At 40.9% G+C, this 12415-nt stretch overlaps 1 long non-coding RNA gene across 1 annotated transcript in view; it reads left to right on the top strand.

The window, feature by feature from the left end:
- Positions 1–229: 229 nt before the first annotated feature.
- LOC111973301 (uncharacterized) overlaps positions 230–12415 on the top strand; it is a 57987-nt gene continuing 45801 nt past the window's right edge. Inside the window, exon 1 of the long non-coding RNA XR_002878549.2 lies at positions 230–548. This is a non-coding gene — a long non-coding RNA (uncharacterized lncRNA). The remainder of the gene's footprint in view (positions 549–12415) is intronic.

The raw sequence follows: 12415 nt of genomic DNA on the forward strand, positions 1-12415 counted from the left end.
GGCAAAAGGCGTCGTTAGTGAGGCAGGGAAAAACTATCATACACGGGAGGAGTAAAATTACGGGGAAACCCAGAGTTCTGAATAGAAGTGCGTTACAAAACAATAAATCACAATGAAGGGGTGCAGAAAAAAAACTGAACTAAATAGTGTGTGATAATGACATACAGGTGTGTGAGCAGGTGACTGGGATCTGGAGAGTGAGCTGCGCTCAGGGGATCTATGTGTTTGAGAGAGTGAGCTGGGTTCTACGTGTTTGAGAGTGTGAGTTGGAAGCAGACGTTGAAAGATGCCGTATTTATAGCACGAGCCCAATCAATCATGCGTGCTTTCACGTCGATATGCCTATGTGGAGGTGATATTATCATCATCATCATCATCATGAGGACTCCCTATCGTGACGTTACCCACAGTATCTGACTGTATGCAGCGCTCCATAGAGCGCATGGCTGCGAGCACATGGAAATGAGGTCGAGATATGTGTTTGAAAGACACGCACCTATCCGAAATGGAATATAACTAATAATGCACTAAACGGAGTCAGTGAACGGGTAAGAGTGCTCTATACTATCTATCTCTGGTTTACATCACTTTATGTCAATGTTTGTGTTTATGTTTATGTTCAATCAAAATCATTTCTGTGCATTGCATTCGGCTAACCTTATCCAACTACAGTTATTTTGCTTATGAAATTAAATCTGGAATATAATTTCTTCATGTTAAAACGTATTTTGTTATTCAGTGAACTTCCTGATATCATTGTATGGGTGTTTTAACATGGTGCCAAATGTATCACTTATCATGGGCTGCATGTTTATTTTCCCTTATATCAAATGGCTCGGCAATGTATTATTGTTGTCCACAGAACTGTTTCATCTAATTTGATCCCATATATAAAGATATTATAACGTTGAAAGCTTCTCTTTTCAAATACTCTAACCTACTGTAAATTCATTGCAGGCTATACACTTCATTGTGTGCAATGTTTTTGTTGTTGATGATAATGTTATTGGGTTTAATTGGTGTTATATTCTATTTGTTCTATGATCAGTTCCTTAAATCAAACACCTCCGCCACTCCAACATTTACTAATACATGGATTTATTTTTCAAATTTTCTTTTGATCTATGCCGTATCATATGGTTGCTGCTGCATGTTTGTCATATGTGTGAATATTGATGCACTCAGTTGCATTGTTTCACTTCCTTTTTTATGTTCAAAAACAACATATTTCAGAGGGTAGGCAGCCATGAGCAATCCATTGCCTGTCCGATATCAACTCAGGAGAATAAACAAAGGGGGACTTTGTCTTATTATAGCAATTACATACTATAGTCAGCACATCATTATTTAGTTAAAGAGGTCACGGGTTAGATGAAATGGTGACGCCTAACTATCCAGTCGTCTTGTAAGCCATATTATACAGTATGGCATGTGCAGCGTTTAGGCAGCGTTTAGGCAGCGTTTAGGCAGCGTTTAGGCAGCGTTTAGGATGACTTAAATGTAGGCTAGAATTGAAGTGATTGTACACTATATTATTTTCTGATGCTCATCCAGCCCTATCAGCACATTTACAAAGAAGTCGATATGAACGTCAATGATTCAGATGCACACACTTTCATCTTAGCCCTTCAGGATATGCACGTGTGTGTGTGTTTTTAAAGAACACAAGGTCATTGGTTTTCACAGGTGCAAAGAACTGCAGAGTCATGTGACCATGGCAGACATGATGAGTACATTTATTGTCACTTTGTGGTACGTTTGTGCTTGTATGCACCATAGCAAGATTACACAGTCACTTTACGGAAAACCGACCCAGAAACAGCCAGAAATCCGTGTTCATTTGGCCTTCAGTCTGTGATGTTCTGTCACTTACAGTATGATGACGACCTCGCCTCCCCAGTAACATGACTGAAGATATCAAATCAAATCAAGTTTATTTTATATAGCCCTTCGTACATCAGCTAATATCTCGAAGTGCTGTACAGAAACCCAGCCTAAAACCCCAAACAGCAAGCAATGCAGGTGTAGAAGCACGGTGGCTAGGAAAAACTCCCTAGAAAGGCCAAAACCTAGGAAGAAACCTAGAGAGGAACCAGGCTATGAGGGGTGGCCAGTCCTCTTCTGGCTGTGCCGGGTGGAGATTATAACAGAACATGGCCAAGATGTTCATAAGTGACAAGCATGGTCAAATAATAATCAGGAATAAATGTCAGTTGGCTTTTCATAGCCGATCATTAAGAGTTGAAAACAGCAGGTCTGGGACAGGTAGGGGTTCCATAACCGCAGGCAGAACAGTTGAAACTGGAATAGCAGATAGATAGATAGAAACGCCTGTTCACTTTCTCTGGGAATGAGCCAGAGTAGGCATACTGAGCTATAAACTCGCGCACTGAGGAGTATGGATCTTGGTGTTGCTATCTCTTTCCCTGTTAGTTCTGTCTCGTGCTCACAGCTCAGCAAGTTCACTACCGATACGCTCCTGGGTATAGTTTCCCGTAGATACAGCTCCAGGATCAGTTTTCCCTCCCCCAATTCCCTGAACCTTAATCATTAGTGGGGAAAATTTCTAAACTGACCCAATATCAGCATCTAGGGTCAACTTCACCCTACACGTCCTGATACACAAGCTTATAGGGGACGAGAGGGAAAAAGTCTTGGTCCACTTTTAAACCCTCTGAGCCAATCAAACAGCTCGTGCATGTTATCAGTTCATTATATTTAGTTGTAGAATACAATAGGTAAAGATATACAGTAACAGTCAAAAGTTTGGACACACCTACTCAATCAAGGGTTTTTCTCTATTTTACTATTTTCTACATTGTAGAATAATAGTGAAGACATCAGAACTATGAAATAATTCATATGGCATAATGTAGTAACTACAAAGTGTTAAACAAATCAAAATATATTTGAGATTCTTCAAAGTAGCCACCCTTTGCCTTGATGACAGCTTTGCACACTCTTGGCATTCTCTCAGCCAGCTTCTTGAGGTAGTCACCTGGAATGCATTTCAATTAACAGGTGTGCCTTGTTAAAAATTAATTTGTGGAATTTCTTTCCTTCTTAATGTGTTTAACCCAATCAGTTGTGTTGTGACAAGGTATGGGGTGGTATACAGAAGATAGCCCTATTTGGTAAAAGACCAAGTCCATATCATGGCAAGAACAGCTCAAATAAGCAAAGAGAAATGACAGTCCATCATTACTTTAAGACATGAAGGTCAGTCAATCTGCAGTCGCAAAAAACATGAAGAGCTATGATGAAACTGGCTCTCATGAGGACCGCCACAGGAAAGGAAGACCCAGAGTCACCTCTGCTGCAGAGGATAAGTTCATTAGAGTTAACGGCACCTCAGATTGCAGCCCAAATAAATGCTTCACAGAGTTCAAGTAACAGACACATCTCAACAACTGTTTAGAGGAGACTGTGTGAATCAGGCCTCCATGGTCGAATTGCTGCTAAGAAACCACTACTAAAGGACACCAATAAGAAGAAGAGACTTGCTTGGGCCAAGAAACATGAGCAATGGACATTAGACTGGTGGAAATCTGTCCTTTGGTCTGATGAGTCCAAATTTGAGATTTTTGGTTTTTGGATGATCTCCGCATGTGTGGTTCTCACCGTGAAGCATGGATGAGGAAGTGTGGGGGTGCTTTGCTGGTGACACTGTAGGTGATATAAAAAAATATATATTTATTTTTTGTATTTTTTATATTGAAGGCACACTTAACCAGCATGGCTACCACAGCATTCTGCAGCGATACGCCGCCTCATCTGGTTTGCGCTTTGCGTTTTTCAACAGGACAATGACAAACGCACCTCCAGGCTGTGTAAAGGCAATTTGACCAAGGAGAGTGATGGAATGCTGCATCAGATGACCTGGTGTCACGGTCGTCTTGAGGTGAATGAATGGACCAAGGCGCAGCGAGATATGAATACATCTTCTTTTAATTTACGACGAAGATGAACACGAAACGAAACACTTATACAAACTATACAAAACAACAAACAACCGTGAAGCTACAAACGAAAGTGCACACACAAGCTACTTACGTTCAACATAGACAACTACCCACAAAAGCCTACTGCCTATGGCTGCCTTAAATATGGCTCCCAATCAGAGACAATGAATGACAGCTGTCTCTGATTGAGAACCCATCCAGGCAGCCATAGACATAACTAGACAACTATACTCTACTCTGCCCCATACACATACAACACCCCATAGACTAAACAAAACACACAAAAACAACCCACCCCAACTCACGCCCTGACCAACAAAATAAAGAAAAGAAAAAGGAACAATAGGTCAGGAACGTGACACCTGGCCTCCACAATCACTCGACCTCAACCCAATTGAGATGATTTGGGATGTGTTGGACTGCAGAGTGAAGGAAATGCAGCCAACAAGTGCTCAGCATATGTGGGAACTCCGTCAAGACTGTTGGAAAAGCATTCCTCATGAAGCTGGTTGAGAGAATGCCAAGAGTGTGCAAAGCTGTCAGAGGCAAAGGGTGGCTACTTTGTTCAACACTTTCTTTTTGGGTTACTACATGATTCCATATGTATTATTTCATAGTTTTGATGTCTATACAATTATTCTACAATGTAGAAAATAGTGAAAATAAAGAAACCCTTGAATGAGTAGATGTGACCAAACTTTTGACTGGTACTGTAGGTAAGGGTGTTACGTAATAGTCTGGGGTTAAACCTGTGCACAACTTCAGCGTGAAAGCAGGACTACACGGGGGACCGCCTGACATCTATGTGTGTTTTTGCCATAGAGTGAGGAGCTGAAGTAGATTAAGCAGATATTAATCCTACCCTTATGGAAAACAACATGATTTATATTTTGCACATTTGGAAAATCACAACCTTTTCATATGTGAAACCATGTGGTTTTGGAGCACTTCACATGTGATGCTATTTGACATGTGGATATTCACGTGATCACATAACCTTTTATATGTGGATAAAAATTTTCACATGATACCCTGCAAACAAATGTGTCAATAAGATGTCCCCAGAATGTCACGAAATAGCCACTGTTTTCAATATACAGTTGAATTCGGAAGTTTACATACACATTAGCCAAATGCATTTATACTCAGTTTTTCACAATTCCTGACATTTAATCCTAGTAAAAATTCCCTGTCTTAGGTCAGTTAGGATCAACACTTTATTTTAAGAATGTGAAATGTCAGAATAATAGTAGAGATAAGTATTTATTTCAGTTTTATTTCTTTCATCACATTCCCAGTGGGTCAGAAGTTTACATACACTCAATTAGGATTTGGTAGCATTGCCTATAAATTGTTTAACTTGGGTCAAACGTTTCAGGTAGCCTTCCACAAGCTTCCCACAATAAGTCAGGTGAATTTTGGCCCATTCCTCCTGACAGAGCTGGTGTAACTGAGTCAGGTTTGTAGGACTTCTTGCTCGCACACGCTTTTTCAGTTCTGCCCACACATTTTCTATAGGATTGAGGTCAGGGCTCCAATACCTTGACTTTGTTGTCCTTAAGCCATTTTGCCACAACTTTAGAAGTATGCTTGGGGTCATTGCCCATTTGGAAGACCCATTTGTGACTAAGCTTTAACTTCCTGACTGATGTTTTGAGATGTTGCTTCAATATATCAATATAGCCATCTATTTTGTGAAGTCCACCAACCCTTCCTTCAGCAAAGCACCCCCACAACATGATGCTGCCATCCCCGTGCTTCACGTTTGGGATGGTGTTCTTCGGATTGCAAGGCTCCCCCTTTTTTCTCTGAATACATAACGATGGTCATTATGGCCAAACAGTTCTATTTTTGTTTCATCAGACCAGACATTTCTCCAAAAAGTACGATCTTTGTCCCCATGTGCAGTTGCAAACTGTAGTCTGGCTTTTTTATGGCGGTTTTGGAGCAGTGGCTTCTAACTTGCTGAGCGGCCTTTCAGGTTATGTCGATATAGGACTCGTGTTTTACTGTGGATATAGATACTTTTGTACCTGTTTCCTCCAGTATCTTCACAAGGCCCTTTGTTGTTGTTCTGGGATTGATTTGCACTTTTTGCACCAAAGTACGACCATCTCTAGGAGACAGAACACGTCTCCTTCCTGAGCGGTAATGACGGCTACGTGGTCCCATGGTGTTTATACTTGCGTACTATTGTTTGTACAGATGAACGTGGTACTTTCAGGTGTTTGGAAATTGCTCCCAAGGATGAACCAGACTTGTGGAGGTCTACAATTTTTTTTTCTGAGGTCTTGATTGATTTCTTTTGATTTTCCCATGATGTCAAGCAAAGAGGCACTGAGTTTGAAGGTAGGCCTTGAAAGACATCCACAGGTACACCTCCAATTGACTCAAATTATGTCAATTAACCTATCAGAAGCTTCTAAAGCCATGACATAATTTTATGGAATTTTCCAAGCTGTTTAAAAGCACAGTCAACTTAGTGTATGTAAACTCTGACCCACTGGAATTGTGATACAGTGAATTATAAGAGAAATAATATGCCTGTAAATAAATGTTGGAAAAATGACTTGTGTCATGCACAAAGTATATGTCCTAACCGACTTGCCAAAACTATAGTTTATTAACAAGACATTTGTGGAGTGGTTGAAAAATGAGTTTTAAAGACTTCAACCTAAGTGTATGTAAACTTCCGACTTCAACTGTACATATTTTACATGCATGATTACATTGTGTATGTACACTGAGTGTATAAAACAGTAGGAACACCTGCTCTTTCCATGACATAGACTGACCAGGTGAATCCAGGTGAAATTATCCCTTGTTGATGTCACTTGTTAAATCCACTCCAATCAGGGGAGGAGACCGGTTAAATAAATATTTTTAAGCCTTGAAACAATTAACAAATGGATTGTGTATGTGTGCTATTCAGAGGGTGAATGGGCAATACAAAATATTTAAGTGCCTTTGAATGGGGTATGGTGTAGGTAGGGTTGCACATTTTGGGGAATATTCAGAGGTGGAAACTTTCTGTGGGAATTAATGGAAATATATGCAAATTAATATTAATACCATTTAAATGTAGATGTTTTTTGCATTAGATATATTTACCATATCCTATGGAGACAGAAACATAAACCTTTTACCTTATCATAAGTAGACATAATTACAAATGATTAAATCCTTCCAATAGAAATAAGAAAATAATTTAGTTATGAATTGAACTTTAAGTAAATGAGTTGACTCTTCACATGGGATGATTTCACTGAACAACAAAAGAAAGGGAATATTGAATGATCCCCAATGATCCGTCGCATTTCCCCAAAATGTTTTCAACATACATCTGTAAACCTGTCTTACTCTCAGGCTTCCATGTCTTCTCCCTGGACCTCCTCAATGTCCACCTCTTGAACATCAGACTCTGAGGCCTCATCTTCACTGTCTCTTTCCAACCTTGTTGAGGATGGCTCGTTGTCGGGCTCAAAAAGCCAAAAATTTGCCCGGATGGCCACCAATTTTTCAACCCTTGTATTGGTCAGCCTGTTGCATGCTTTGGTGTGTGTGTGTTCCCAAACATGGACCAGTAGTGCTCTGAGGCAGCTGATGTTGGTGGAATTTGGAGGATGATGGAGGCAACAGGGGAAAGAGCCTCAGATCCACAAAGTCCCTTCCACGAGGTGGCTGATGAGATATGTTGGCACGACTGCCACATTGCATCTCCATCCCAAAGCCCTTGCTTGGAAGTGTACTTCACCAGACTGTCAAGAACCTTTCCCTCATCCAGGCCAAGGTGGCGAGACGTGGTAGTGATGACACCATAGACCTAGTTGATCTCTGCACCAGACAGGATGCTCTTGCCAGCATACTTAGGGTCCAACATGTATGGGCTTCAGGCAGAAGTCTTCACGCTTTTGATGTATTTCAGAACTGCAGTTTCCTCTGCATTGAGCAACAGTGAAGTGTGTACGGATTTCTTCTCTTACATCTGAAAGCAGAGTTTGAACATCAGACAAGATGGCATTGTCTCCCTCAATCCGTGCAATGGCTACTACTATAGGTTTCAGGAGTTTCAGGCTGCTTACTACTCTCTCCCAAAATACATCATCCAGGAGGATCCTCTTGATGGGGCTGTCCATATCGGCAGACTGATATGAGCATTTCTTGGAGAGACCCCTTCCCGTCCAGGAGACTGTCAAACATGATGACACCACCCCAGCTGGTGTTGCTGGGCAGCTTCAATGTGGTGCTCTTATTCTTCTCACTTTGCTTGGTGAGGTAGATTGCTGCTATAACTTGATGACCCTTCACATGCATAACCATTTCCTTGGCTCTCTTGTAATGTATCCATTGTTTTCAGTGCCTTGATGTCCTTGAGGAGCAGATTCAATGCATGAGCAGCACAGCCAATGGGTGTGATGTGAGGGTAGGACTCCTCCACTTTAGATCAAGCAGCCTTCATGTACGCAGCATTGTCTGTCACCAGTGCAAATACCTTCTGTGGTCCAAGGTCAATGATGACTGCCTTCAGCTCATCTGCAATGTAGAGACCGGTGTGTCTGTTGTCCCTTGTGTCTGTGCTCTTGTAGAATACTGGTTGAGGGGTGGAGATGATGTAGTTAATTATTCCTTGCCTACGAACATTCGACCACCCATCAGAGATGATTGCAATACAGTCTGCTTTCTCTATTATTTGATTGACCTTCACTTGAACTCTGCATTCAGCAAATTAATAGATCAAGCATGTCTGGTTGGAGGGGTGTATGCTGGGCGAAAGAACATTCAGAAATCTCTTCCAATACACATTGCCTGTGAGCATCGGAGCTCGGAGTTGCATACACAGCTCGAGCAAGACACTCATCAGCCTTTCTCTGACTACGTTCCTCCATTGAGTCAGAAAAACTTCTGATTCCAGGAGGACCATGAGCTGTTGCTTTCGATAAGGTGTCTGATTCATCATTTTCACCTGGAATAGAAGTAGAGGGACTTTTGTCAGAGGTTACTTGTTGTGAGCGCTGAGGGAACTTTATGCACTTGGCCTGATGATACTGCATCTTTGTTGCATTCTTCACATGATTTGGCACAGTATTTGCAAATGTACACAGCTTTTCCTTCTACGTTAGCTGCAATGAAATGTCTCCACACATCAGATATAGCCCGTGGCAGTTTCCTGTAAAGATGAGAAAAAAAATTGTAAACCCCCCCCCCCCCCCAAGTACAGACAAATAGTTAAGCAGTTAGATTAAATGTTATAAAATGAAACAGGTGAATTAACACTCCATTAGCAGGCTCAAGCAAGCTTAAACACACGGTAGCAAAAACTAACTAGCATAAATTGTTAACAAGTTAGAAATGATTTAAACACACTTTGCTGTAGGTTACTATTTACTAGTTAACAAAAATCATGTATGTCATAAAATATATTCACCCCACCCAGTATTGTAATCAAAACTTACCAGAAAGCATGTAGTCCTTGGCTCAGACATTGTAGTAGTGTGGGCTCAATAGCATCTCATTAGTGTGTAAGATCTTGAGAATCAGCTGTACATGTGATGGAAGAGTGCACTGCACATGTGATGGAAGAATGCACTGTGCATGCAGAGGGTTGCAATTTCATTGAATTGGGGATAGTTTAACCAAAATATACCATAAGACCTAGAATTGCCTTGTGTATCCCACAAAAAAGGTTCACTATTATAAGCTAACTTTTTTTGATGAATTTAAGCAAAATTCCCAAAATGTCTGGGCTTCATTTCCCGTGGAAATTTCCAGAAATATTCGTGAAATTTACCGGAAAGTTTCCGGCCCTTTGCAACCCTAATAGTAGGTGCCAGGCACACCGGTTTGAGTGTGTCAAGGGGGACTTGTGCAATTGCAGCATACACCAAATCCAGAGGTTGTGAGTTCATGTCAAATGTAATCATATTGTCATTCTTTAAAGATTTGTACACTATTTTAGCTGAACAGTGTACCACTTACCTTAACCCCCATATAATTTCCTTACTTCCCTTTACAAAAACAAACGTGACATTTGCAGTTTCACATGTGAAATAACTTTTCACATATTGAGCTGAAATGTTCACGTGAAAACGAAATAGACACCTGAGGTCGTTGTTCATATGTGAAATCATGTGTTCACATCAGTGCGGTCGGTGCCGTTTTAAGATGAGGGAGGCCAGATTTTTTTTTTTTACGAGCATGGCCTCATTTCTATTACAGCATATTGGATGACTGTCATTCATATTCCATTCAACCAGCTCAATGTAACATCGATAGGTTTAGACTACTACATTATACTCAAATTTTCCCTATACCCATCATGAGGTTGCTACGACCTAGCCTATGAATGACAACGTAGGTGCACAGGCCAAGAAATGTTTTAGTTGGTGACAGAAATTGACACATTAAATACCGCCTTGCATAATCTTGCCTGCATCTAGCTGATCATTAGTCCAACAGTTACAAACGAGAGTTTCTATTGGATAAATTCAGGTATGTTTATACCCGTTCCGTTTGCTTCTGTTTTTAAGAAACGTTTTTCAATAGAATCGACGGAATGAATACACCCCTGATCACACGCAAACACAGCCCAGCTAGCACAGTGGATCTAGGCCAATTCCGGCTGAGAGTCAGACTCAGCCAACTTCATGTGGCCCAAGTCTGGGCCGTCTTCGGCAGTATTACTTATGGCTAGGATGCGGGGATTGAGCTCGGGCAAATTCCGGTGTGAGTAATCTGGCCCAACTGTATTACTGGGGCTCGGACCAATTGGGGCTACTCTCTGGCAGATGATTACATGGGCTGCTTTATATAATTAACTTTTCATTAATTATTTTTCCATATTTTCTCATTGTTTCTGTGATCAAAAAATACAATTAACATTGAAATTAATTTCTTTAAGATTCCTGTTTAAGTAGTATTTTATACTTTGTGCAAGGCAATTGATAAGCATTAAAAACTTTGGATGGAGCCTCCTGAGGGGCGCAGCGGTCTAAGACACTGCATTGCTACAGATGCTGGTTCGAGACCCGTGCCAACTGCGACCGTGAGACCCATGAGGCGATGCACAATTGGCCCAGCGTCGCCCGAGTTAGGGGAGGGTTTGGCCGACCGGGATGTCCTTGTCCTATCGTTCTGTAGCGACTCCTGTGGCAGGCCAGGCCCATGCACGCTGACACAGTCACCAGGTGTATGGTGTTTCCTCCAACACAGAATGTTTTTTTTGTGGATGGGTATACTTTGTATGTACAGTTGAAGTCGGAAGTTTACATACATTTAGGTTGGGGTCATTAAAACTAGAGGTCGACCGATTATGATTTTTCAACACCGATACCGATTATTGGAGGACCAACAAAAGCCAATACCGATTAATCGGCCTATTTTTATTATTTTTTTTATTTTTTATTTTTCCTTTTTTTATATATATATTTGTAATAATGACAATTACAACAATACTGAATTAACACTTATTTTAACTTAATATAATACATCAATAAAATCAATTTAGCCTCAAATAAATAATGAAACCTGTTCAGTTTGGTTTAAATAATGCAAAAACAAAGTGTTGGAGAAGAAAGTAAAAGTGCCATGTAAAACAGCTAACGTTTAAGTTCCTTGCTCAGAACATATGAAAACTGGTGGTTCCTTTTAACATGAGTCTTCAATATTCCCAGGTAAGAAGTTTTAGGTTGTAGTTATTATAGGAATTATAGGACTATTTCTCTCCATACCATTTGTATTTCATATACCTTTGACTATTGGATGTTCTTATAGGCACTTTAGTATTGCCAGTGTAACAGTATAGCTTCCATCCCTCTCCTCGCTCCTCCCTGGGCTCGAACCAGGAACACATCGACAACAGCCACCCTCGAAGCAGCGTTACCCATGCAGAGCAAGGGAAACAACCACTCCAAGTCTCAGAGCGAGTGACGTTTGAAACGCTATTAGCGCGCACCCCGCTAACTAGCTAGCCATTTCACATCGGTTACACGAGCCTAATCTCGGGAGTTGATAGGCTTGAAGCACAGCGAAGAGCTTCTGGCAAAACGCTGGAAAGTGCTGTTTGAATGAATGCTTACGAGCCTGCTGCTGCCTACCACCTCTCAGTCAGACTGCTCTATCAAATCATAGACTTAGTTATAACATAATAACACACAGAAATACGAGCCTTAGGTCATTAATATGGTCGAATCCGGAAACTATCATCTCGAAAACAAGACGTTTATTCTTTCAGTGAAATACGGAACCGTTCCATATTTTCTCTAACGGGTGGCATCCATAAATCTAAATATTCCTGTTACATTGCACAACCTTCAATGTTCCGTCATAATTACGTAAAATTCTGGCAAATTAGGGGGCCCAAACTGTTGCATATACACTGACTCTGCGTGCAATGAACGCAAGAGAAGTGACACAATTTCACCTGGTTAATATTGCCTGCTAACCTGGATTTCTTT

The sequence above is a fragment of the Salvelinus sp. IW2-2015 genome, linkage group LG14, assembly GCF_002910315.2.
Source record: "Salvelinus sp. IW2-2015 linkage group LG14, ASM291031v2, whole genome shotgun sequence".
NCBI lineage: Eukaryota > Metazoa > Chordata > Actinopteri > Salmoniformes > Salmonidae > Salvelinus > Salvelinus sp. IW2-2015.